The 26,772-nt window shown below is 45.3% G+C and overlaps 1 protein-coding gene across 1 annotated transcript in view; it reads right to left on the reverse strand.

The window, feature by feature from the left end:
• The window catches only part of LOC147097658 (KN motif and ankyrin repeat domain-containing protein 2-like), a 179,081-nt gene that overhangs the window by 78,567 nt on the left and 73,742 nt on the right, over positions 1 to 26,772 (reverse strand). Inside the window, 1 exon segment of the mRNA XM_085971654.1 lies at positions 19,022 to 19,239. The gene's annotated coding sequence lies outside the window, so the exon portion shown is untranslated.

A 26,772-nucleotide genomic window follows, 5' to 3' on the forward strand; every position in this document is an offset into this window, starting at 1 on the left:
TACAGAGTAAAGCTCCCTCTACACTGTCCCATCAAACACTCCCAGGGCAGGTACAGCACAGGTTAGATACAGAGTAAATAAATCTCCTTCTACATTGTCCCATCAAACACTCCCAGGGCAGGTATAGCATGGGATATATACAGAGTAAAGCTCTTTCCTCAATGTTTTAGCAAGCAGCAATATTTTGAATGGCAATTGTAGTGTATGTACCTTTAAGAGCCCCTGTGTACTGTAATACCGGTAGTGACCACTCGGGTATATAAGCCTGTATAGTGTCTTGTATCTTTTAGTTCACCTCCAGACTTTGTTCAGTAAACACCTGTTAAACCAACTCCTGCATTCCGTGTCTCCATTAACACATGGATACAACAGTGGCGACGAATTGGAAACGGACTTACCTGCAATTCGGCAGCACCTCAAGGAGATCGATTCCTCAGACGAAGGTCGAAGAAAAAAAATGAAAAAAAACAAACTGTGGTTTCACCAGCTAGCCAGGCTGGTGGCAGGTACTGCACTAATCCTTCCTGGTCGGCGGGCTGGGGCTCGATCGGGTGGCTCTGCAGCGGGGCCGAGCAGCGAGTCGGAAGGCGGAGGCAAACAGAGACGGAGGGTGGAGCACTCGGGAGACGGCCGGCGCTGCAAAGCAGGTCGGCGTTCGGACCAAGCAGAGGGAGGGAAAAGTCCCAGAGAGTCCGGCGGGAACGAGTCTCCAACTATTAAAAATATCTGTGTAAATAAAAACCGCGGAGAACAGCGTTGACAGCAGCGGCAGCGGCAGGAAAGCGCGGGAGGCGCCATTTTTTTCTCGGCAGGGAAGAAAGGAAAGCGCGGGAGGCGCCATTTTTGATTTTCAGGATGCCTAAGACTGGCAATATTACTGCTTTCGATAGTGATATAGAGGATTGGACCACATATGTGGAAAGAGTGGAGGTATATTGCACAGCGAATGAAGTAGAGGATGATAAAAAGGCATCGGTACTTCTAAATCTGATGGGCGCAAGGACATACGGGCTGTTATGAAACTTAATCACTCCAGCCAAACCGATGGACAAGAATTTTAAGGAGATTGTTGATACCCTACAGGAGCACTTAAACCCAACACCGCTGCTGATAGCGGAACGATTCAAATTCTTCAGGAGGAATCAGCACAAGAATGAAAGTAACGCTGATTACCTCACCGAATTAAGAAAGCTGTCAAAGCACTGCCAATTCGGGGCAGGACTGGCAGATTCTCTACGAGACAAATTCGTCTGCAGTCTCCTAAGCGAAGGAACACAGAAAAGACTACTTTCTGAGAAAGATTTGACACTGGACAAGGCTTTCAGTGTGGCTGTATCATACGAAGCAGCAGCAAGAGGAGCTGCAGAGATACAGCAAAAGCCACAGGACTTCGGCACCCATAAAATGACACAGGGTTTCGAGAGATGTTACCGCTACGGCAGATCCACCCATGACCAGAGGGACTGCTGGTTCAAGGACAAAGCATGCAGGCAATGCGGAAAGATGGGACACAGTGCACAAAAAATCCACTGACAGAAAAAAAAATCAATAAGGAAAAGTACAGAAAGGTACAAATGATGACGGACAGTAGCTCCGAAGACCAGAAGAGCGATAGTGACTCCGGAAACAAGAGACTAAGCTGTCTCAAATTACATAATGTAATTGCCAAAGAAGATTACCAGACCATTTGGGTTACCCTCACGATAGCGGGGTCCCCAGTTAAAATGGAGCTAGATACAGGATCAGCTCTGACCGTCATAAGTCGACGGGATTACGAGCGGCTATTTCCGCATATACCTTTGAAAGACACGTCCATTATCTTGAAGACATATACGGGGCAGAAAGTATACCCCAGAGGGAAAATAAGGGTGCCTGTTGTATACAACGGCAAGGAAATACAGAAGTTGTATTTATATGTTCTGCAAGATGGTGGTCCACCGCTGTTGGGATGTGAATGGATCAGGAACATACGTTTAGACTGGCACTCCATTCAGGCACTGACGGTGACCAGTAAGAAAAAAAATGATGATGACGTCATACCTAAACGATTAAAAGACATCTTGGCCAACGCCAAAGAAGTGTTTCAACAGGAACTAGGAACCTTGAAAGGCGTCACCGCCTCAATAAAAGTGGAAGATGCGGCAATTCCCAAGTTTTTTAAGGCAAGGCCGGTGCCATACGCAATTCATCCAGCAGTCGAGGGAGAGCTGGAGAATTTGGAAAAGGCAGGCGTGTTATCCAAGGTAGATTGGAGCGAGTGGGCAACACCCATCGTCCCGGTCATGAAGAAAACGTTGAATAATGATAAATCTGAAGAACAGAGAAAAATTTGCATCTGTGGGGACTTCAAGGTGACTGTAAACCCGGTCCTTCACACGGTACAGTATCCTCTTCCGAGGATAGAAGATATTTTCGCCTCACTATCCGGAGGGAAACGTTTCACCAAAATTGACTTGGCACAGGCATATCTACAGATGGAGGTTGAGGAGGCCTCTAAAAAGTATCTCACGATAAACACACACAAAGGCCTGTACCAGTACAATCGACTGGTTTTCGGAGTAGCATCAGCTCCAGCTACCTGGCAAAGAGCTATGGAGCAAGTCCTGCAAGGGATTCCTGGGACTCAATGCTACCTAGACGACATCCTTGTAACAGGAGAAAACGACAACGAGCACCTTGCCAATTTGGAGCAGGTGCTCACTAGGCTGAGAGAACGGGGCCTACGAGCAAATCACCCCAAGTGCGAATTTTTCCAGAAACAAATATCATATTGTGGCCATATAATTAACGAAGAAGGGTTGCATAAGTCACCTGAAAAAATTGAAGCGGTCATAAAAGCCCCAGCACCTGAAAATGTCTCACAATTAAGGTCGTTCCTGGGATTGATAAATTACTATCATAAACTTCTACCGAACTTGTCAACTGTTCTGCACCCTCTTAACGCACTGCTACAAACGGGAGTAATTTGGAAATGGAGCGAAGACTGTAAACGTGCCTTCCATAAATGCAAAGGCTTGATCACGTCCAAGGAAGTGTTGGCTCATTACAACCCATCACTGCCAATCAGACTGGCATGCGATGCATCCCCTTACGGCATAGGAGCGGTATTATCGCATAGATTCCCTGATGGCTCAGAGCGGCCGATAGCTTTTGCGTCACGCTCATTGAACTCAGCTGAGCGTAACTATGCCCAGATCGACAGGGAAGCACTCAGCCTGGTGTGGGGAGTGAAGAAATTCAACCATTACCTACACGGACAAAAATTTACCTTGTTGACTGACCATCAACCCCTCGTCTCCATATTCAACCCTAAAAAGGGCGTTCCCATTATGACAGCGCAAAGGCTACAGAGGTGGTCCCTTTTCCTAGGGGCACACCAATATGACATAGAATACAAAGGATCAAAACAGCATGGGAATGCTGACGGTTTATCGCGCCTACCGTTGCCAACGGTAGAAGAGGCACCTACAGTGGACCCAGTGGAGATGTTCCACTCAACCATAGTGGAATGTCTACCAGTAACAAATTCTACCATTGAAAAGGAAACGAGAAATGACCCGACTCTCTCACGAGTCTACGATTTAACGGTGAAGGGATGGCCAGCACATGGCGAACCACTGTTGTCAGCATTCTCGCAAAGAAGGGAACAGCTGTCAGTGTGCTGAGGAACCTTGATGTGTGGATCCAGAGTGGTGATTCCACCCAAACTCCAGGATAAAGTGCTAAAGGAGCTTCACGAGGGGCATCTGGGTGGAGTGAAAATGAAGAACCTAGCCAGAGCGTTTGTGTGGTGGCCAGGTATCGATGGAGACATCGAAGAAATGACCAAGAGCTGTCTAGGATGCCAGAAGGTCCAAAACGCCCCACCACAAGCCCCTCTACATCCATGGGAGTGGCCCTCATCTCCATGGCAAAGGGTACATATCGACTTTGCTGGTCCATTTATGGACTCAATGTTCTTAATCACGGTTGATGCACCCTCCAAGTGGCCAGAGGTAATAAAGATGTCCTCCACCACCACGGAAAAAACCATCACAGTATTAAGGACCATATTTGCCAGGAATGGGCTGCCTGAACAGATCTGTTCTGGTAATGGATCGCAATCTGTGTCCGAAGAATTCAGGAAGTTCTTAAAAAACAATGGGGTTAAGCACTACACGTCCGCCCCATACCATCCCGCCACCAATGGATTAGCTGAAAGGTTTGTCCAGACCTTCAAGAAGGCCATAAAGGCCATGGGTAATGAAGACATAAATCTACAACATAAGATAGATAACTTCTTGTTTGCGTACAGGAATGCAACACATGTGGTTACAAACCAAACTCCCGCCATGATGTTTTTCAATAGAAGACTAAGATGCCGGCTGGATTTGATCAAGCCAAACATCAGAAGGGACGTAGAGAACCGGCAATTTCAAGGCATGAATGAAAGGCCAACTAGGACCTTCCAGATAGGTCAACAAGTTTTGGCCCGGGACTACCGTACCGAGAAATGGCAGCCTGGAACTATTTGCACACGACTAGGACCGCTGATGTATACCGTGGACATTGGAGAAAGCATAATAAGGCGCCATGCTGACCAGATCATAGAGTCATCCGAAAAGGGACAACCTACACCACAACTCTATATGCCTAATGATGAAGCAGAGATACCCATAGTATCTACCTCCGATCCGGTGATACTGGAACCAGATGAACCCGACACTGGCATTCAAGTCGAATCGACCTTGCCAAAAGAACCTACTACACCACCGAAAACTACTGCACCACCGAAGCGTTATCTGGACCGAGTCAGGAAGCCTCCAGAGAGACTGACTTATAATTGATTAACTGCAGCAAATGTGTAGATTATTGTTCTTGTAAACATGTTAATTAATGATTACTTAAAATGTTATGTACCAATTATCTAAAAGGGGAGGAATTGTAGTGTATGTACCTTTAAGAGCCCCTGTGTACTGTAATACCGGTAGTGACCACTCGGGTATATAAGCCTGTATAGTGTCTTGTATCTTTTAGTTGACCTCCAGACTTTGTTCAGTAAACACCTGTTAAACCAACTCCTGCATTCCATGTCTCCATTAACACACGGATACAACAGCATTTAGATCTCAGTTCCAACCGTGGGAGACAGCTGACATGTTATATTTCTGACAATCTACAGTGTAAAGCAACAGAAAGAGGAGGTGGCTCAGTTTTAAAGAAACATATCTGAGATGTACTGAACTCCAAATTAATATATACAGTACCACAATTAAACACAGAATCCTAATGGACCAAACCTTTTCCCATTCACTCCCAGTGTGTAGAATCCCAATGGACAAAACAATTCCCATTCACTTCTGTTGTGTAGAATCCCAATGGGCCAAACCCTTTCCTGTTCATCCCCATTGTGTAGAATCCCAATGGACAAAACAATTCCCATTCACTCCCATTGTGCAGAATCCAAATGGGCCAAACCCTTTCCCATTCACTTCTATTGTGTAGAATCCCAATGGACAAAACAATTCCCATTCATTCCCATTGTGTAGAATCCCAATGGGCCAAACCCTTTCCCATTCATTCCCATTGTGTAGAATCCCAATGGACCAGTCCCTTTCCCATTCATTCCCATTGTGTAGAATCCCAATGGACCAATCCGTTTCCCATTCATTCCCATTGTGTAGAATCCCAATGCACCAAACCCTTTCCCATTCATTCCCATTGTGCAGAATCCCAATGGGCCAAACCCTTTCCCATTCACTTCTATTGTGTAGAATCCCAATGGACCAATCCCTTTCCCATTCACTCCCAATGTGTAGAATCCCAATGGAATGGACCAATTCCTTTCCCAATCATGCCCATTGTATAGAATCCCAATGCACCAAACCCTTTCCCATTCATTCCCATTGTGTAGAATCCCAATGGACCAATCCCTTTCCCATTCACTCCAAATGTGTAGAATCCCAATGGAATGGACCAATTCCTTTCCCAATCACTTCCATTGTATAGAATCCCAATGGACCAACCTCTCCCATTGACTCCCATTGTACAGAATCTGAATGGACCAAACCACTTGAAAGGCATAACCTTACCACATCAGGCAGAGTGCAAACAGAACTGGATCAGTCCTGTGGTGGTCCTTAAAGTTTTAGGTATCAACCTTGAAATTAGTGTGTAAGGTTAGTGTATGAATATGTTAATAGCACACACAGTCATTTCTCGGCAATACACAGTGAATCACAAACCTTGTGTCAAACACATGAAGAAAATTAACCTGGGCCGTGAGTATTTCATAGACAACACTTTGTAGGGGACCATGTAAATTCTATGAATGTAGGGGACCGTGTAAATTGTATGAATGTAGGGGACCGTGTAAATTGTATGAATGTAGGGGACCGTGTAAGTTCTATGAATGTAGGGGACCGTGTAAATTGTATGAATGTAGGGGACCGTGTAAATTGTATGAATGTAGGGGACCGTGTAAATTGTATGAATGCAGGAGACTGTGTAAATTGTATGAATGTAGGGGACCGTGTAAATTGTATGAATGTAGGGGACCGTGTAAATTGTATGAATGTAGGGGACCGTGTAAATTGTATGAATGTAGGGGACCGTGCAAATTGTATGAATGTAGGGGACTGTGTAAATTGTATGAATGTAGGGGACCGTGTAAATTCTATGAATGTAGGGGACCGTGTAAATTGTATGAATGTAGGGGACCGTGTAAGTTCTATGAATGTAGGGGACCGTGTAAATTGTATGAATGTAGGGGACCGTGTAAATTGTATGAATGTAGGGGACCGTGTAAATTGTATGAATGTAGGAGACTGTGTAAATTGTATGAATGTAGGGGACCGTGTAAATTGTATGAATGTAGGGGACCGTGTAAATTGTATGAATGTAGGGGACCGTGTAAATTGTATGAATGTAGGGGACCGTGCAAATTGTATGAATGTAGGGGACTGTGTAAATTCTATGAATGTAGGGGACCGTGTAAATTCTATGAATGTAGGGGACCGTGTAAATTGTATGAATGTAGGGGACCATGTAAGTTCTATGAATGTAGGGGACCGTGTAAATTGTATGAATGTAGGGGACCGTGTAAATTGTATGAATGTAGGGGACCGTGTAAATTGTATGAATGTAGGAGACTGTGTAAATTGTATGAATGTAGGGGACCGTGTAAATTGTATGAATGTAGGGGACCGTGTAAATTGTATGAATGTAGGGGACCGTGTAAATTGTATGAATGTAGGGGACAGTGTAAATTCTATGAATGTAGGGGACCGTGTAAATTCTATGAATGTAGGGGACCGTGTAAATTGTATGAATGTAGGGGACCGTGTAAATTGTGTGAATGTAGGGGACCGTGTAAATTGTATGAATGTAGGGGACCGTGTAAGTTCTATGAATGTAGGGGACCGTGTAAATTCTATGAATGTAGGGGACCGTGTAAATTGTATGAATGTAGGGGACCGTGTAAATTGTATGAATGTAGGGGACCGTGTAAATTCTATGAATGTAGGGGACCGTGTAAATTCTATGAATGTAGGGGACCGTGTAAATTGTATGAATGTAGGGGACCATGTAAATTGTATGAATGTAGGGGACTGTGTAAATTGTATGAATGTAGGGGACCGTGTAAATTGTATGAATGTAGGGGACCGTGTAAGTTCTATGAATGTAGGGGACCGTGTAAATTGTATGAATGTAGGGGACCGTGTAAATTGTATGAATGTAGGAGACCGTGTAAATTGTATGAATGTAGGGGACCGTGTAAATTGTATGAATGTAGGGGACCGTGTAAATTTTATGAATGTAGGGGACCGTGTAAATTGTATGAATGTAGGGGACCGTGTAAATTGTATGAATGTAGGGGACCGTGTAAATTTTATGAATGTAGGGGACCGTGTAAATTGTATGAATGTAGGGGACCGTGTAAATTGTGTGAATGTAGGGGACCGTGTAAATTGTATGAATGTAGGGGACCGTGTAAATTGTGTGAATGTAGGGGACCATGTAAATTGTGTGAATGTAGGGGACCGTGTAAATTCTATGAATGTAGGGGACCGTGTAAATTCTATGAATGTAGGGGACCGTGTAAATTCTATGAATGTAGGGGACCGTGTAAATTCTATGAATGTAGGGGACCGTGTAAATTTTATGAATGTAGGGGACCGTGTAAATTCTATGAATGTAGGGGACCGTGTAAATTGTATGAATGTAGGGGACCGTGTAAATTCTATGCATGTAGGGGACCGTGTAAATTGTATGAATGTAGGGGACCGTGTAAATTCTATGAATGTAGGGGACCATGTAAGTTCTATGAATGTAGGGGACCGTGTAAATTCTATGAATGTAGGGGACCGTGTAAATTGTATGAATGTAGGGGACCGTGTAAGTTCTATGAATGTAGGGGACCGTGTAAATTGTATGAATGTAGGGGACCATGTAAATTGTATGAATGTAGGGGACCGTGTAAATTGTGTGAATGTAGGGGACCGTGTAAATTCTACGAATGTAGGGGACTGTGTAAATTGTGTGAATGTAGGGGACCGTGTAAATTGTATGAAGTAGTCCTGATTTTCAGTTGAAATCACCTGACTCTTAAAATTAAACCAAGTTACACAAGGTGATGGATCTAACCTGACTGGTGAATCCAGCCTCGTAGCTGTTACAGTTAGCTTGTCTGTTACTCTGTACGCCTAGAATCTATTAACCCTGGTCAGGGGGTATCAGTCTCTCTTGCTCTGATGTGCTGTAGCTGGGATGCCCAGGAAAACAAACTGATTAAAAGGATTCCTTTGTAATAAGTGAGTTCATTTCAGTCCTTTGAGAATCGAGCTCTGACCCAGACAGAAAGATCTGCAGTCTTGAGGCTGGAATGTGAACACTTAGGACAGCATGTCTGGGGTCACAAGGGGAAAATAGCTCATCCTTATCGTAAAATAAATAAAATAGGCAGTAAAATAGTATTTAAAAACCCAATATAGAAAGGCAAGATTTCCAGTGGCTGGGTCACAGACGCTACAACACTGACCTATCACCTCTGGGGGCCTGGCTGGGAATCCAGCCCAGTCAGAATGATTTAAGGTCTCTCTTCTCTCAAGGGAGCTGTGTGGTGTAGTATGTTAGTGAACTCCCCTTTCACCTCTGAGATCTGGGCTTGCATCCACTGTGGACCAATGGGATGAGGATCTCTTGTCCTGGGTTCCATTATTTTTTTTTATTCGTTCCTGGGATGAGGGCATCGCTGGCAAAGCCAGCATTTATTGCCCATCCCTAATTACCCTCGAGAAAGTGGTGGTGAGCCGCCTTCTTGAACCGCTGCAGCCCGTGTGGCGAAGGTGCTCCCACAGTGCTGTTAGGGAGGGAGTTCCAGGATTTTGACCCAGCGACGATGAAGGAACGGCCGATATATTTCCAAGTCAGGATGGTGTGTGACTTGGAGGGGAACTTGGAGGTGGTGGTGTTCCCATGTGCCTGCTGCCCTTGTCCTTCTAGGTGGTAGAGGTCGCGGGTTTGGGAGGTGCTGTCGAAGAAGCCTTGGCGAGCTGCTGCAGTGCATCTTGTAGATGGTGCACACTGCAGCCACGGTGCACCAGTGGTGAAGGGAGTGAATGTGTTCTGCTGCCCTTGTCCTTCTAGCTGGTAGAGGTCGCGGGTTTGGGAGGTGTTATAAATCAGGGGCAGCCCAAGTTCGATCCCTGGTGGGCAACAGTTCATGGTTCCCCTATTTTCTTCATGTATTTTCTTCCCATTTCTGGGTCTGCCTGGTCTCACGTCATACCCTGGCTGAGAGGGTGGCTCCCGTACCGCTGGAAGCACTGCTACTCAAGGCTAGGGAAAAGTGCTTTCTTGGTACACTGTAGAGGGATCTCAACACCTCATCTGACCATCTGACCATATTCAAGGATGGAGAATTACAGCAGTCACATCTAGTAGCAGGCGACAACACTCCGAATGTCAGAGCCAGGTTGGCTAATTTTTAATAGTCTGGCAGATTATTACCAGGATAATGTCTTCCAATCTCTGTGGTTAAATGTTTGATGCGGAAGCACTCTATCATACTGAGGGATAGAAGTAACTGCTCTCCCACCTTATCTCTGAATGTGTGTCTCTCTGTCAACTCTCTGTCTCTCGCTCTGTTTCTCTGTCTGTCTCCCCGTCTTCCTCTCTGTCTCTCCCTATCTCTGCTTCTCTATCTCTATCTGTCTCTCTATCTCTCTCTGTCTGTCTGCCTGTCCCTCTGTCTACCTGTTTGACTGTATGTCTGTCAGACTGTATGTCTGTCTGACTGTCTCACTCTCTCACCGTCTCTCTCCCGCTCTGTCTCTCTCCCACATTATACTCTGAAAATGTTTCCTGCTGATCCTTTCACATGGGTTCACTCAATTATGTCTCTTTGATACTTTAAAATCTCACATTGCTATTCACTACATTTTATACTCAGTTTGAAAGGGTTAACATTCCCAGCTTTCTGCAGCCACTCCTCATAACTATCATATAGACTGGGCAAACCAAAGTTGCAGAAATAGTGCAGAGGAAGAGTTTGTGGAATGCACTCAAGATAGTTTTCTAGGTCAGTATGTCAAGGAACCTACGAGGGAATTGGCTATTTTAGATCTAATACTATGCAATGAGACAGAGTTAATTAATAACCTTGTAGTAAAGGAGCTTCTGGAGAGCAGTGATCATAATATGATAGAATTTTATGTTGAGTTTGAGAGTGATTTGGTTAAGTTGGAAACTAGGGTCCTAAACCTGAACAAAGCAAACTATGTAGGTATGAGAGGCGAGTTGGCTAAGGTAGGTTGGGAAACTAGATTAAAAGATATGACAGTAGAAAAGCAATGACAAACATTTAAAGAAATAATTCATAATTCGCAACGCATATACATTCCCTTAAGGAATAAAAACACTACGGGAAAAAAGGTCCAACTGTGGCTAACAAGAGAAATTAAAGATAGTATTAGATTAAAGGAAGAGGGTTATAATGTTGCCAAAAAGAGTAGTAAACCTGAGGATTGGGAGGATTTTAGAATTCAGCAAAGGAGGACCAAGAAATTGATAAAGAAAGGGAAAATAGAATATGAGAGTAAACTAGAGAGAGACATAAAACAGATGGTAAAAGCTTCTATAGGTATGTAAAAAGGAAAAGATTAGCAAAAGTAAACATGGGTCCCTTACAGGCTGAGACAGGAGAAATTATAATTGGGAATAAGGAAATGGCAGAGAAATTAAACAAATACTTTGGGCTGGATTTTCATTGAGGAGGCAGGACTACAACTTCTGGGGTTGTAGTCCCGCCTCCATCGAGTTCTAGCCAACCCACGCAATTTAGACTTGATTGACCTTGTTGAGCCCGCCCAGCAGGCTCAGCAGGCCAATTAAGGGCCACCCAGCAACAGGTGACGTCACAGATTGAAATTTAATCTGTCAAGAGCTTTTGACAGATGAAATATCAGCGTTTCACAGCTGTTTGAAGCCGTCAAACACTGACAATCTGTACTCCAGGTTAATTCCTTCCTCTCAGGATGATTTAGAGATCTCCCCGGAACAGAAAGCAGAGGCTGCAGATTTTGACAGCTCGCGGCCATTCTGCTTTCTGTGCCGGTGAGATGAGGGACTCCCGAGACCTGAAGGAAGGGAGGCTGTAAAGGTAAGTAAAGGTTAGTAGAACTTCTTTAAACACTTTACACACACCAAACACACTTACCTCTTCACTCATGCACCCATCACTCACCTGAACACCGGACATCTCGACCCCTCCAAGCCCTTCATCCCGATGGCCCGCCTCGCTAACTTGGCGTGGTTTGGAGCCGTCGGGAATCCCACATTTCAACAATGAAAATAGGGATTAGGCTAAAAACTGCCTGTTAACAGGCAGTTAATTGGCACTAATCCCCTTCCCGCCTCGGGGAGGCGGGTCGGGTACCCGCCTCCTTTGAAACTGGCATGAAGGCGGGTTGGGGGCGGGATGGGGTTGGGACCCCTGATTTCGGGATTTTAAACCCCACACGCCTCCAATTCCGACTCCACGGCCTAATGAAAATCCAGCCCTTTGCATCTGTCTTTATGGAATTAGATGCAAAAAACCTCCCGGGAATAGTGGAGAACCAAGGGTCTAGTGAGAATGAGGAACTGAAAGAAATTAGTATTAGTAAAAAAATAGCACTGGAGAAATTAATTGGACTGAAAGCTGATAAATCCCCTGGATCTGATGGCCTACATCCTAGGGTTTTGAAAGAGGTGGCTATAGAGAAAGTGGATGCATTGGTTGTCATTTTCCAAAATTCCATAGATCCTAGAACGGTTCCCGCGGATTGGAAGGTAGCAAATATAACCCCACTATTTAAGAAAGGAGGGAGAGAGAAAATGGGGAACTACAGACCAGTTAGCCTGACATCAGTAGTAGGGAAAATGCTAGAATCTATTATTAAGGACGTGGTAACAAGGCACTTAGAAAATAATAATAGGATTGGGCAGATTCAACACGGATTTATGAAAGGGAAATCATGTTTGACAAATCTGTTTTTTGAGGTTGTAACTAGCAGAATAGATAAAGGGGAACCAGTGGATGTGGTGTATTTGGATTTTCAGAAGGCATTCAATAAGGTGCCACACAAGAGGTTATTAAACAAAATTAGGGCTCATGGGATTGGGGGTAATATACTAGCATGGACTGAGGATTGGTTAACAGAAAGAAAACAGAGAGCAGGAGTAAACGGGTCATTTTCGGGTTGGCAGGCTGTAACTAGAGGGGTACCGCAAGGATCAGTACTTGGGCTTCAGCTATTCACAATCTGTATCAATGATTTGGATGAGGGGACCAAATGTAATATATCCACATTTGCTGATGATACAAAGCTAGTAAGTTGTGAGGAGGATGCAAAGAGGCTTCAAGGGTATATAGACAGGCTAAGTGAGTGGGCAAGAATATGGCAAATGGAATATAATGTGGAGAAATGTGAAGTTATCCACTTTGGTAGGAAAAATAGAAAAGCAGAGTATTTTTTAAATGGTGAGAGATTGGGAAATGTTGGTGTTCAGAGGGACCTGGGTGTCCTTGTACATGAATCACTGAAAGTTAACATGCAGGTACAGCAAGCAATTAGGAAAACAAATGGTATGTTGGCCTTTATTACAAGAGGACCTGGGTGTCCTTGTGCACCAATCGCTGAAGGTAAGCATGCAGGTGCAGCAGGCGGTTAAGAAGGCCAATGGTATGTTGGCCTTCGTAGCAAGACGGTTCGAGTAAAGGAACAAGGATGTTTTGCTACAGTTGTACAGGGCCTTGGTGAGACCGCACCTTGAGTATTGTGTGCAGTTTTGGTCACCTTACCCGAGGAAGGACGTTCTTGCCATGGAGGGAGTGCAGCGAAGATTCACCAGGCTGATACCTGGGATGGCAGGAATGACGTATGAGGAGAGATTGTGTCGATTGGGCTTATACTCACTGGAGTTTAGAAGATTGAGAGGGGATCTCATCAAAACCTATAAAATTCTGTCAGGCCTGGACAGACTAGATGCAGGAAGGATGTTTCTGATGGCCGGGGAGTCCAGAACCAGGGGTCATAGTCTAAGGATAAGGGGTAAGCCATTTAGGACTGAAATGAGGAGGAATTTCTTCACCCAGAGAGTGGTGAACCTGTGGAATTCTCTGCCACAGAGGGCGGTGGAGGCTAGTTCATTAAATATATTCAAGAAAGAGTTGGATATATTTCTTGAGGCTAAAGGGATCAAGGGATATGGGGAAAAGGCAGGGACAGGGTACTGAATTTGGATGATCAGCCATGATCACATTGAATGGTGGAGCAGGCTCGAAGGGCCGAATGGCCTACTCCTGCTCCTATCTTCTATGTTTCTATGATTTGAGTTTAAGAGTAAAGACATCTTACTGCAATTATATAGGGCCCTGGTGAGACCACACCTGGAGTATTGTGTACAGTTTTGGTCTCCTTACCTAAGGAAGGATATACTTTACTTAGAGGGAGTGCAACGAAGGTTCACCAGACTGGTTCCTGGGCTAGGGGGATTGTCCTATGAGGACAGATTGAGTAGACTAGGCCTATATTCTCTAGAGTTTAGAAGAATGAGAGGTGATCTCATTGAAACGTATAAAATTCTTACCGGGCTTGACAGGGTAGATGCAGGGAGGATGTTTGCCCTGGCTGGGGAGTCTAGAACCAGGGGTCACAGTCTCAGAATAAGGGGTCGGCCATTTAGGATTGTGATGAGGAGAAATTTCTTCACTCAGAGGGTGGTGAATCTTTGGAATTCTCTACCCCAGAAGGCTGTGGAGGCTCAGTCGTTGAGTATATTCAAGACAGAGATCGATACATTTTTGTATATTAAGGGAATCAAGGGATATGGGGATAGTGCAGTTGAGGTCAAAGATCAGCCATGACCTTATTGATTGGCGGAGGAGGCTTGAGGGGCCTACTCCTGCTCCTATTTCTCTATGTTCTTATCTCAGGCGCCCAATCCCAGCTATTCATTTATTTCTCCTTTTCTGACCCCCTCTCCGATGCCTGGGTGTCGCACCAGACAGTGGCCAGCATTGGACCCAGTCATTGGGTGGAGCTGGACCAGCAGTCTGTACACCTGAGAATCACTGTGAGCAGCACATGGCACATCCTAAACAAACTGGCAGCACAGTGGGTGACCCAACAAGATGCCAAGTCTGCCATACTCTTGCCAATCGTGCCATTTTTGGGAATTGAAGTAACTACTTGTCATGGCCTAATAATTATATAGTATTTACAGCACAGAAACAGGCCATTCGGCCCAACAGGTCTATGCCGGTGTTTATGCTCCACACGAGTCCCCTCTCACCCCTTTTCATCTAACCCCATCAGCATATCCTTCTATTCCTTTCTCCTTCATGTGTTTATCTAGCTTTCCCTTAAAAGCATCTATGGAATTTCAGAATGCTCAGCAACTTAGGAGCAGGAGGAGGCCATTCAGCACCCCCGAGCCTGTTACGCCGTTCAGTTAGATCACGGCTGATCTGTATCTTAACTCCATCTACCTACCTTGGTTCCATCTCCCTTAATACCCTTGCCTAACAAAATTCTATCCATCTCAGTTTTGAAATTTTCAACTGACCCCCCCAGGCTCAACAGCTTTTTGGGTGAGAGTTTCAGATTTCCACTACCCTTTGTGTGAAGAAGTGCTTCCCGACATCACCCCTGAATGGCCTAGCTCTACTTTTATGGTTGTGCCCCTTGTTCTGGACTCTCCCAGCAGAGCAAATAGTTTCTCTCTATCTACCCGATCAACTCCTTTAATCATCTTAAACGCCTCAATTAGATCGCTCCTTAATCTTCTATACTCAAGGGAATACGAGCCTTGTCTATGCTCAGGGTAGGATTACTGGCCACTTGCGGTGAAGGGTCACGCCAGCATGAATTGCAACAGCATGCTGCGGCCTGAACTGCTGCTACAAGTGTGTTGGAGACGGCCGTTTCAGACACAGTGTGAAGATTCAGGCGTTTGACGGATTCTTTCAGGATTTTCCATCTTTTTCTCATTGCACTGACATTTTTTTTAAGTTAACATTTTTCGGGCTCTCCAAAAATATCGTGGAGTTAGCACGAAGGACAGAGCGGCATATCGACATTGACGGTTGCACTGGGCCCCAATGAGGCATGGTGGGGGATTCGACCACCCAATGCCCCCGCCCCATAAAACTGGAACAGCCCCCCGATAGGAGGCTCCCACATATATCGACAGACCAAACGTCCCTTCTATTAAAGGATACAGTCTATTAAAACAATACAGGAATCGAAGTATCAGTTAATTATGCACCCCCAGAATAAATGTTAATTCATATAGAGATCTGACACTGATATAAAATTCAGAAGAGAGGTAAGAATACTCCACTCCCCTCTGGACCCCAACAAGGAATATGTTAGAGCCACTTTAAAACCTGAAATTATATTCATAGAATCATAAGAACATAAGATGTTGGAGCAGGAGTAGGCCATTCGACCCCTTGAGCCTGCTCCGCCATTCAATAAGATCATGGCTGATCTGATCTTGGCCTCAACTTCACTTTCCCGCCCGCTCCCCATAACCCTCGACTCCCCTGTAGTTCAAAAATCTGTCAATCTCCGCCTTGAATATATTCACTGACTCAGCCTCCACAGCTCTCTGGGGTAGAGAATTCCAAAGATTCACGACACTCTGAGAGAAGAAATTCCTCCTCATTTCAGTCTTAAACGGGCGACCCCCTTATCCTGAAACTGTGCCCCCTAATTCCAGATTCCCCCACGAGGGGAAACATCCTCCCTGCATCCACCCTGTCAAGCCCCCTCAGAATCTTATACGTTTCAATAAGATCACCTCTCATTCTTCTAAACTCCAATGTGTATAGGCCCAACCTGCTCAACCTTTCCTCATAAGACAACCCTTTCATCTCTGGAATCAACCTAGTGAACCTTCTCTGAACTGCCTCCAATCAAAGCACAGAAGGCGGCCATTCAGCCCATCGTGTCTGTGCCGGCTCTTTGAAAGAGCTCTCCAATTAGTCCCACTCCCCTGCTCTTTCCCCACAGCCCTGCAAATCTTTCCTTTTCAGGTATTTATCCAATTCCCTTTTGAAAGTTACTACTGAAGCTGCTTCCACCGCCCTTTCAGGCAGTGTATTCCAGATCACAACTTGCTGCGTAAAATATTTCTCCTCAACTCCCGCTCTGGTAATTGGCAATTATCTTAAATCTGTGTCCTCTGGTTACCGAACCTCCTGTCAGTGAAAACAGTTGCTCCTTATTTAGTCTATCCAGACCCTTCATGATTTTGAACGCCTCTTATTAATATCTCCCCTTAACCTTCTCAGCTCTAAGGAGAACAACCCCAGCCTCTCCACATAACTGAAGTGCCCTCATCCCTGGTACCATTCTGGTAAATCTCCTCTGCACCCCCTCCCCTCTAAAATTATGCTAATCATGTTTGTGAAATGTCTCTGTGCTGGGCTCCCTCGTGAGATCCATTCTCCCAGACCCTGGGTTATCAATGAGCTGCTGCAATTATAACGGGAAATGTTCATTCCCACAACAAAGCCAGCGGCTCCGCCTCCCCCAGTCTTAATTAAGGATGTGGTGTTGTAGCCATGGACACCATACTGGGGAGAGGAGGGTGGTGGTAGGCTGCGAGCTGCGATTACACAAAAAAAAACCCGAAGCACAGAAAACAGTCAGCTGTTCTGGGATAATTGGGATCATCTGCGGGATGGATGCAAACATCAAGCTTGGGATGGAACAACACATTCCCAACATCCACCCTGCACAACCCGATACTTTTCCAATCTGCGTGCTAAGAGAAACACATTGCTGCGTGCTCTGTGTGCTTTAATCTCTGGGTGCCGTGCCCTTCATTTTGATTTCGTGACACCCTCAGCAAGACTGAGGAGCCACCCATGAAGGGGGCAGGATTACAGGTCAACCATTGACGGGGGGGGGGGGTGTGAGGGAATAAGCCATGTTTCAGAAAGGTGCACCATAATAGGAACAGAATACTGATATTATTAATACATGATATATTGGGTTTAAAAATCTAAAGCCTTGGAGACACAGGCTGTAAACAGAAATACAGGCTCCTGAGATAAAGATCAGTTGATAACAAAGTTGTAAACAAGCTTTGAAATGGGAATTAGTTAAAAATACTAAAACAATGAAAGATTGAAGCAAACCATTGGTGCTTCCGAAAGGTCTACGGTTTGCAACCAACACAAATGAAAATGCCCAGTTTAAAGTGTTACCAGCTAACACGTAAAACAGAAACACAAACATTAAAACAACCAAGTGCCTTTGAAAAGAATGACATCAAGTAAAAGAAACACCTGCTGCTCAAATAGTTTTTATGTTAAACTTGGATGACAGGAAACACGATTAAATATGCAACCAATTGAGATAGCTAGAAATGCATGAAACACTCTGGTCAAAGTGTCTTTAATTTATAGACATAGTAAATATGATACCAACAAGGACACTTTGAAGATATAACTTCAATAGAGACACCAAGCAGTTACGTTGTGTTTGTATTAAACTTGGAGCAGCACGGAGTCACAATGTTTGCTAAAAACCAGTAAAGCCAATATTAAGAATTGAATGAAAGCATTTTATAAGAATGACATCAAATAAAGATAGCTGTCATATTGTTTTTATGATGGTTTTTGGAACACCTAAAGGTAGAGAAATAATTATGCATTCAATAGTTGAATTGATAGTAAGATAGAAAGCATTCAAACAGAGGTATCAATAAAGACAACTAGCTGACATCAGCAGAGAACATCAAAGAAGAAACCACTGCCAAAAGAGTATAAAACATAGACCTTTTCAACAGAAAGGCAGAACTCGCTGAATGGGCAAAGCATTTCTCAACTCTTCAGCGGCATCTCTGTAAGTCTTTAACTATGAGTCTCGGGAAGTCAAAGTAATTGATTTTGGTGGTTATTCTGGATTTAGAAATAAGTAAGAAATGTAGAAATGTAACGAAGTAAAGATTTGAGAATAAGGATCTCTGAGAAATAAGAAATGTAAGCTAATTGTATTTTGAATTGTTAATGTTGCGACTGATTCAACAGCTGTTAACTGAATGTCGGCTCGTAAATAAAACTATATATTTTTAGAATTGTCTCAAAGAGTAATTCTGTATAAACTCGCAAACCCAAATTCTGTACACTCTTTTGTAAGGAGTTGCAGAATTCTGGGGGAGTATTCTGGACCCTCATAATATCCGGAAGGTTACAGCCTAGTTCAACTTATTAAAAGTATTATCTGGAGGACGGTAACATCTTCAGTCATTCCTTTCCTTTAGGGAGAGATAGCCTGAACCTTTAGACCCATTTAAGCGTCTTATGGAATTCGGCTATTTCTAACTTAAGTTGAGGGTGAACGTCTGGGGAATACGCCTGATCTGGGATAGCCCAAAAGGGCTAGGACTGTAATTATCCCTTCGGGGGGAAGGGGGGAGGTCAAAGGTTGGCGATGTTATGAGCAGATTAATCATTTGATTCGGGTCTCTGGATTGCACTTACCACCTGACGGTAGCTCAACAGAGTGTACGAGACTCGCGGACGTCGCTGTTAATACTTTCGCGAATTTGCAGCTTTAGGTCTTTCTTACCGAGCTCAATAGTCTGCGTCGGTCTGGAGCACAAGAAAAACAGCAGCGTCTGTGAAGGTCATAACTTTGGAGCGTTCTGCGACAGTTCCGAGGGCGCCGACTCTGGTGTTAGTGCAGCTACTCCACAGACCTGGAGGAGCGAAAAAAAGAATTTGCATTTCTATAGCACCTTTCACGACCTCAGGACGTCCTAAAGCGCTTTACAGCCAATGGAAGTATTGTTTTTGAAGTGTTGTAATGTAGGAAACGCAGCAGCCAAGTTTGTGCACAGCAAGATCCCACAAACAGCAATGAGAATAATGACTAGCTCATCTATTTTAATGATGTTGGTCACGGGATAAATATTGGCCAGGACGCTGGGGAGAACTCCCCCCCCACCCCCCTTCCTTGCTCTTCTTTGAAGCGTGACGTGTTTTTTTTTTTACGTCCACCTGAGAGGGACAGACGGGTCCTCGGTTTAACGTCTCATCCAAAAGAAGGCACCTCCGTCACTGCAGCGCTCCCTCAGCACTGCCCTGGGAGTGTCAAGCCTATATCTTGCGCTCCAATCTATGAAATGACACTTGAACCCACAATCTTCTGGCTCAGAGGCAAGAGTGCTTCTACTGAGCCACGACTGACACCCGAGATCACTTTGAATGCTATCTGCCCCCCCATATATGAACTTACATCATTACTCATGGATACCAAAGGTTCTCACACTGGTGTACGTAAATCCTAGATGCTCCATGGTGGCATCCTAAGGGGCCTATGAGGTCATCAGACCCCTGTCCACCTGGGGCTGGTATACCACACACTGTGAGCACAGTCTCGAGAGAATTCTGTATTTGTCAACACATAATTTCTGTTGCTAAGCAATAATTTACAATAACTGCATCGTTTTGCTTTGAGTAGCTGACATTGGCCCAGAAATTCGGGTCCCAACGCATGAGTACGGACGGAGTACTCACGCGTGGACCCCATGGAAGTGCCGGAATCTTGCATGCACTATGCATGCGCGGGAAATCGGCACTTCCGATCCTCTGAACCAAGGGGTTCAGAGGTCGAACGCGTGTGCGCGGGAGTCTGTGCGTGCGCGTTGAACTTCCTTTTTTTTCAGGTTTTAACGTGCGGGTAAGTCTCTACATTTTAGAAATGTAAAAAGCAGGTGTAAGGACTTCATTTTCAAAGGTAAGTGGTCAATTATTTAAAATTAAAACATTTTTGCCACAGGTTTTTTACTTTTAAATACTTTAAAGCAAGGTAAGTTTATTTTTAGCCCTGTTTTTTTATAAAATTATTTTTTCAAAAATTTAAATTTTTGTTTAAAATAGTTATTTAATGTCATTTATAGTTTATTTACAAAGTGTGATTTAAAAATTTTTTTATTTGCAGGTAAAGTGCAGTTTTACAGCCTCAGCATTTATACGTTTTGACAGGTCCGTCTGTCAAGACTTATGAATGGAGCATTCCCTGCTCCGATTGGCTGCCTGTTGCTCACGTGATCCCAGGGGACGCTTCGCACTAACTACGCCCCTGGGACACGCCAGCATAGCGCGCTGGCCCCTGTGACAGGCCTCGGAGAGGAATTCCACGCAGGCCAAGAGGTCAACTGCCGGCGCGCTAGGTAAGTGTAGGTCGGGGGCTTGCACCCGCGGGAAGCCCCCGACCCGAATTTCTGGGCCATTGTCTTTTGCCGAGGAAAACAAAATCTAGAATGGATTCCCTGGTTGCGATGGGCGGAGTAGAACAGCAATATAGGAGCTGGGAAGTAGCTGTATGATCCAGGAAATATGGGCACTGGACTGAGGATGTTTCATCAAACCACTCCAGAGTTACACATTTCCAAACAAACAAAATATTTGGACATTAAAAAGGATCGGTTTTGACGGGACAGGAGTGTAGCATGTGTGTGAGAGATGTAACTCTTAACCCTTGTCCAAAAGTTTCATAAGGTTGGGGGGGGGGGGCGGGGGAGAGATGAGGGAAGGTCAGGGGACGGGGGAAGGTCGGGAGATGAGGGAAGGTCGGGGGATGAGGGAAGGTCCTGGCGGCAGTCTTCTGAGTCAAGTCAAAGGCCACTGAGGTAATGCAGAGGGGGAAATAAAACTCAACCCTCAATTAATTATCGGTTGCTTTCCTATAGTTGAAGTAAAGCTACACAAGGCCTTAGAGGGGAACATTTATTCTGTTGTGTACACTTTGGCACTGTTTATGCCTTGGAACTGGTGAGGCCACACCTGGAATACTGCGTACAGTTTTGGTTTCCATATTTAAGAAAAGATATACTTGCTCTTGAGGCAGTTCAGAGAAGGTTCACTCGGTTGATTCCGGAGATGAGGGGGTTGACTTATGAGGAAAGGTTGAGTAGGTTGGGCCTCTACTCATTGGAATTCAGAAGAATGAGAGGTGATCTTATCGAAACATATAAGATTGTGAGGGGGCTTGATCGGGTGGATGCGATGAGGATGTTTCCACTGATGGGTGAGACTAGAACTAGGGGGCATAATCTTAGAATAAGGGGCTGCCCTTTCAAAACTGAGATGAGGAGAAACTTCTTCACTCAGAGGGTAGTAAATCTATGGAATTTGCTACCCCAGAGAGCTGTAGAAGCTGTGACATTAAATAAATTTACAACGGAGATAGACAGTTTCCTAGCTGATAAGGGAATTAGGGGTTACGGGGAGCGGGCAGGGAAGTGGACGTGAGTGTAGGTTCGGATCAGCCATGATCCTATTGAATGGCGGAGCAGGCCCGAGGGGCCGTATAGCCTACTCCTGCTCCTACTTCTTATTATTAACTCACGCTATCAACAGAACAGTGAAAATGCGGGCCCAGGTGCCCATAGCAACCTGCAAACCTGACCATAAGTTTTATGTCCGTGAATGATTGAGACACGGACAGCAGGAGTTGAACAAAACAAGTCTTTACTGAATGAAGTCAATCGGGAAACTGAAACTACAGAGGCTCACTAGCGCCTTTTATACAGGGGTGGTCACTGCCGGTACTGCAGTCTGAGACCAGTTATTCTCTTAAAGGTACATACACAACAATTCCTCCCCTTTTAGACAAACAGTACATAACATTCATTTAACAACTAAATGATAACTAATTACAATCACAATTACGGTTGCTAGATACATTGGTTAAGTTTAAGCAATTATAAGTTCAGTCTTTGAGGAGGCTTCCTGATTCTGTCTGGATAACGCCTCTTTGGGGTATCAGGTTCTTCTGGCAAGGTTGAGTCGGGATCAATGTCGTTGTTTGGTTCATCTGCTTCCAATATCACCGATTCTGCGGTAGCTGCAATTGGTACGTCGATTTCATTGCCAGGTGTATCAGATCGTGGTGTGGAGTTGACGTTTTCCAGTGACTCTAGAATCTGGTCAGCATGGCGTCTTACAATGCTCTCTCCAATGTCCACGGTATACATGAGAGGTCCTTGCCGTGTACAAATCGTTCCTGGCTGCCATTTCTCAGTGCGGTAGTCCCGGGCCAAAACTGGTTGACCTATCTTAAAACTCCTGGTCGGCCTTTCATTCATATTCTGAAACTGCCTGTTCTCCACATCCCTTCGGACGTTTGGTTTAACCAAATCCAAGCGGCATCGTAGTCTTCGATTGAAGAACATCATGGCTGGAGTTTGGTTGGTAACCGCATGTGTCGCATTCCGGTAGGCAAACAAGAAGTTGTCCACCTTGTGTTGTAGGGGTATATCTTCATTACACATTGCCTTGATAGCCTTCTTGAATGTTTGAACAAACCTCTCGGCCAATCCATTAGTGGCTGGATGATATGGGGCAGATGTGTAATGCTTAACACCATTGTTCTTTAAGAACCTCCGGAACTCTTCAGACACAAACTGTCCATTGTCAGAGCAAATCTGTTCAGGCAGCCCATTCCTGGCGAATATGGTTCGTAATACTGTGATAGTTTTTTCTGTGGTGGTTGAGGACATTTTTATTACCTCTGGCCACTTTGAGTGTGCATCCACCGCAATTAAAAACATCGAGTCCATGAAGGGACCAGCAAAATCAATGTGCACCCTTTGCCATGGAGATGAGGGCCACTCCCATGGATGTAGAGGAGCTTGTGGTGGGGCATTTTGGACCTTCTGGCATCCTGCACAGCTCTTGGTCATCTCTTCGATTTCTCTATCGATTCCCGGCCACCACACAAACGCTCTGGCTAATTTCTTCATTTTTACCCCACCCAGATGACCCTCATGAAGCTCATTGAGCACTCTATCCATCAACTTAGGTGGAATTACTACTCTGGATCCACACATCAAGGTTCCTCTGCACACTGACAGCTGTTCTCTTCTCGGCGAGAATGCTGGCAGCAGTGGTTCGCCATGTGCTGGCCATCCCTTCACCGTTAAATCATAGACCCGGGATAGTGTCGGGTCATTTCGTGTTTCCTTTTGTATGTTTGCATTCATCACAGGGAGACATTCGACTATGGTCGAGTGGAATAACTCCATTGGATCCACTGCAAGGTCTTCTTCTTCCACCGTCGGCAACGGTAGGCACGACAATCCATCAGCATTCCCATGCTGTTTAGTTCCTTTGTACTCGATGTCATATTGGTGTGCCCCTAGGAAAAGGGACCACCTCTGCAGCCATTGCGCTGTCATTATCGGTACGCCCTTCTGAGGGTTGAAAATGGAGACAAGAGGTTGATGATCGGTTAGTAGAGTAAATTTTTGACCGTGCAGGTAGTGATTGAACTTCTTCACCCCCCACACTAGGCTGAGGGCCTCTCTGTCAATCTGGGCGTAGTTACGCTCGGCAGAAGTTAACGAGCGTGACGCAAAAGCTATCGGCCTCTCTAAACCATCAAGGAATTTACGTGACAGTACAGCCCCAATGCCGTAGGGAGACGCATCACACGCCAGTCTGATCGGCAGTGCTGGGTTGTAGTGAGCCAATACTTCTCTTGAAGTGATTAAGTCCTTACTCTTCTGAAAGGCCCGCTTACAGTCATTGCTCCATTTCCATGCTACTCCCGTTCGTAGTAGGGCGTTCAGTGGGTGCAGAATTGTCGACAAATGCGGCAAAAACTTATGGTAGTAATTCACCAATCCGAGGAATGACCTCAGTTGCGACACATTTTCAGGCGCTGGGGCCTTAACAACCGCTTCAATTTTGTCAGGGGACTTATGTAACCCCTCTTCATCAATCACGTGGCCACAATACGATATCTGTTTCTTAAAAAACTCGCACTTGGGGCGGTTGGCTCGTAGCCCATGTTCCCGTAGTCTAGTGAGCACCTGTTCTAGGTTGTTAAGGTGTTCACTGTCATCTTCACCTGTCACAAGGATGTCGTCCAAGTAACACTGAGTCCCCGGAATCCCTTGCAGGACTTGTTCCATCGCTCTTTGCCATATCGCCGGAGCCGATGCTACTCCGAATACCAATCGATGATACTGGTAAAGACCTTTGTGAGTGTTTATCGTGAGATACTTCCTAGAGGATTCTTCAACCTCCATCTGCAAATATGCTTGTGCTAGGTCAATTTTTGTAAAACGCTTCCCTCCAGACAGTGAGGCGAAGATGTCTTCTATCCTTGGAAGAGGATATTGTACTGTGTGAAGGACTGGGTTCACCGTCACCTTGAAATCCCCACAGATGCGAACCTTCCTTGGCTCCTCAGACTTATTGCTTAACGTTTTCTTCATGACAGGAACGATGGGTGTCGCCCACTCGCTCCAGTCGACCTTAGACAACACGCCTGCCTTCTCCAGATTCTCCAGCTCTGCCTCGACGGCTGGGCGAATTGCATATGGTACCGGTCTTGCTTTGAAAAACTTGGGAATTGCATTCTCTTCTATTTTTATCGAGGCGGTTACGCCTTTAAGAGTGCCCAGTTCTTGTTGAAATACCTCTTTGGCGTTAGCTAAGATTGTTGACAATTGTCCAGGAGTGACGTCGTCATCTTTTTTACCGTCCACTGTCATTGCATGAATGGAGTGCCAATCTAAGTTTATCTTCCTGATCCATTCACGTCCCAATAACGGTGGTCCACCATTTTGCAGTATGTAGAGATACAATTTCCGTATTTTCTTGCCGTTGTATTCGACAGGCACCCTTATTTTTCCTCTGGGGTATACCTTTTGCCCCGTATACATCGTCAAGATGATGGATGTCTCTCTCAAGGGTATGTGTGAGAATAGCCGCTCGTAGTCTCGTCGATTCATGACGGTTAGCGCTGATCCTGTATCCAATTCCATTTTAACTTGGGACCCTGCTATCGTGAGGGTGACCCAAATGGTTCGGTGATCCTCTTTTGCGATTACATTGTGAAGTTTGAGACAGCTTAGTCTCCTGTTCCCGGATTCACTATCGCTCATCTGGTCTTCGGAACTACTGTCCGTCATCTTTTGTACTTTCTTGTACGGTTCCTTAGTAGCCTTTTTGTTGTCGCTGGTCTTCTTCCCAGACCTGCAAACTCGTGCAATGTTTCCCATCTTTCCGCATTGCCTGCATATTTTGTCCTTGGACCAGCAGTCCTTCTGGTCATGGTTAGTTCTGCCGCAGCGATAACATTTTGCAAATCCCCGTGTCATTTCGTGGGTGCCGTATTCCTGTGGCTTTTGTTGAATTTCCGCAGCTCCCCTGGCTGCTGCTTCGTACGATACTGCCACGCTGAAAGCCTTATCTAGCGTCAGCTCTTTCTCTGAGAGTAACTTCTTCTGTGTTCCTTCACTCAGGAGTCCAGACAAATTTGTCCCGTAGGGTATCTGCCAGTCCTGCTCTGAACTGGCAGTGCTTTGATAGCTTGCGTAGTTCCGTAAGGTACTCAGCATTGCTCTCATCTTTATGCTGAGTTCTCCTGTGGAATTTAAATCTTTCTGCTATCAACAGCGGTGCAGGGTTTAGGTGTTCCTGTAGGACAGCAACAATTTTGTTAAAACTCTTCGCCTTCGGTTTGGCTGGAGTAATCAGGTCCCGCAATAGGCCGTACGTTCTAGTGCCCATTAAGTTTAGCAATACCGATGCCTTTTTCTCATCGGCTATTTCGTTTGCCTCGCAATATACCTCGACTTTTTCCACATACGTGGTCCAGTCCTCTATTGTATTATCAAAGGCAGTGATACAGCCAGTCTTCGGCATCTTGAAAATCTAAAATGGCGCCTCCCGTGCTTTGCCTTCTTCCCCGATTTAACAAAATGGCGCCTCCCGCGCTTTGCTTTCTTCCCCGCTGATTAAGATGGCGCCTCCCGCACTTTGCCTTCTTCCCCGCTGTTGCTAGCGCTGCATTCCGCGGTTTCCGTTGCAACCTGCAGCTCCTCACGGTTTCCTGCGCATTTAATATTTCTTTTTTTTATTATTTTCCTGTCGTGGAACAACCCTGTGGGACTCTTGCCTCCCTCTTCTCGGGTCTATACGCAGTCCGGCTTCGTAGCACCGGCCGCGCCCTGTGTGCTCCACCCTCTCTCTCTCCTCTTCCCGACAACGCTGCTCGGCCCCGTTGCAAGCCACCCGCTCGAGTTCGCGACCGCCGCAGCCCAGGAAGGATCAGTGTACTACCTGCCACCAGCCCAATTAGCTGAAGCACCGTCGATAGGAACTAGGCCCCGCTTTCGACAGCTTCTCCAGCAATCTTCAACTCCGCTAACACAGGGGCAGATGCCCACGGTCGACGCCCATTTCTACTGCTTCTTTCTTCCTTCTGGCCTCGA

This window comes from Somniosus microcephalus, chromosome 31 (genome assembly GCF_052327205.1).
Source record: "Somniosus microcephalus isolate GS21.2 chromosome 31, FLI_Smic_1.0, whole genome shotgun sequence".
Taxonomy (NCBI): Eukaryota; Metazoa; Chordata; class Chondrichthyes; order Squaliformes; family Somniosidae; genus Somniosus; species Somniosus microcephalus.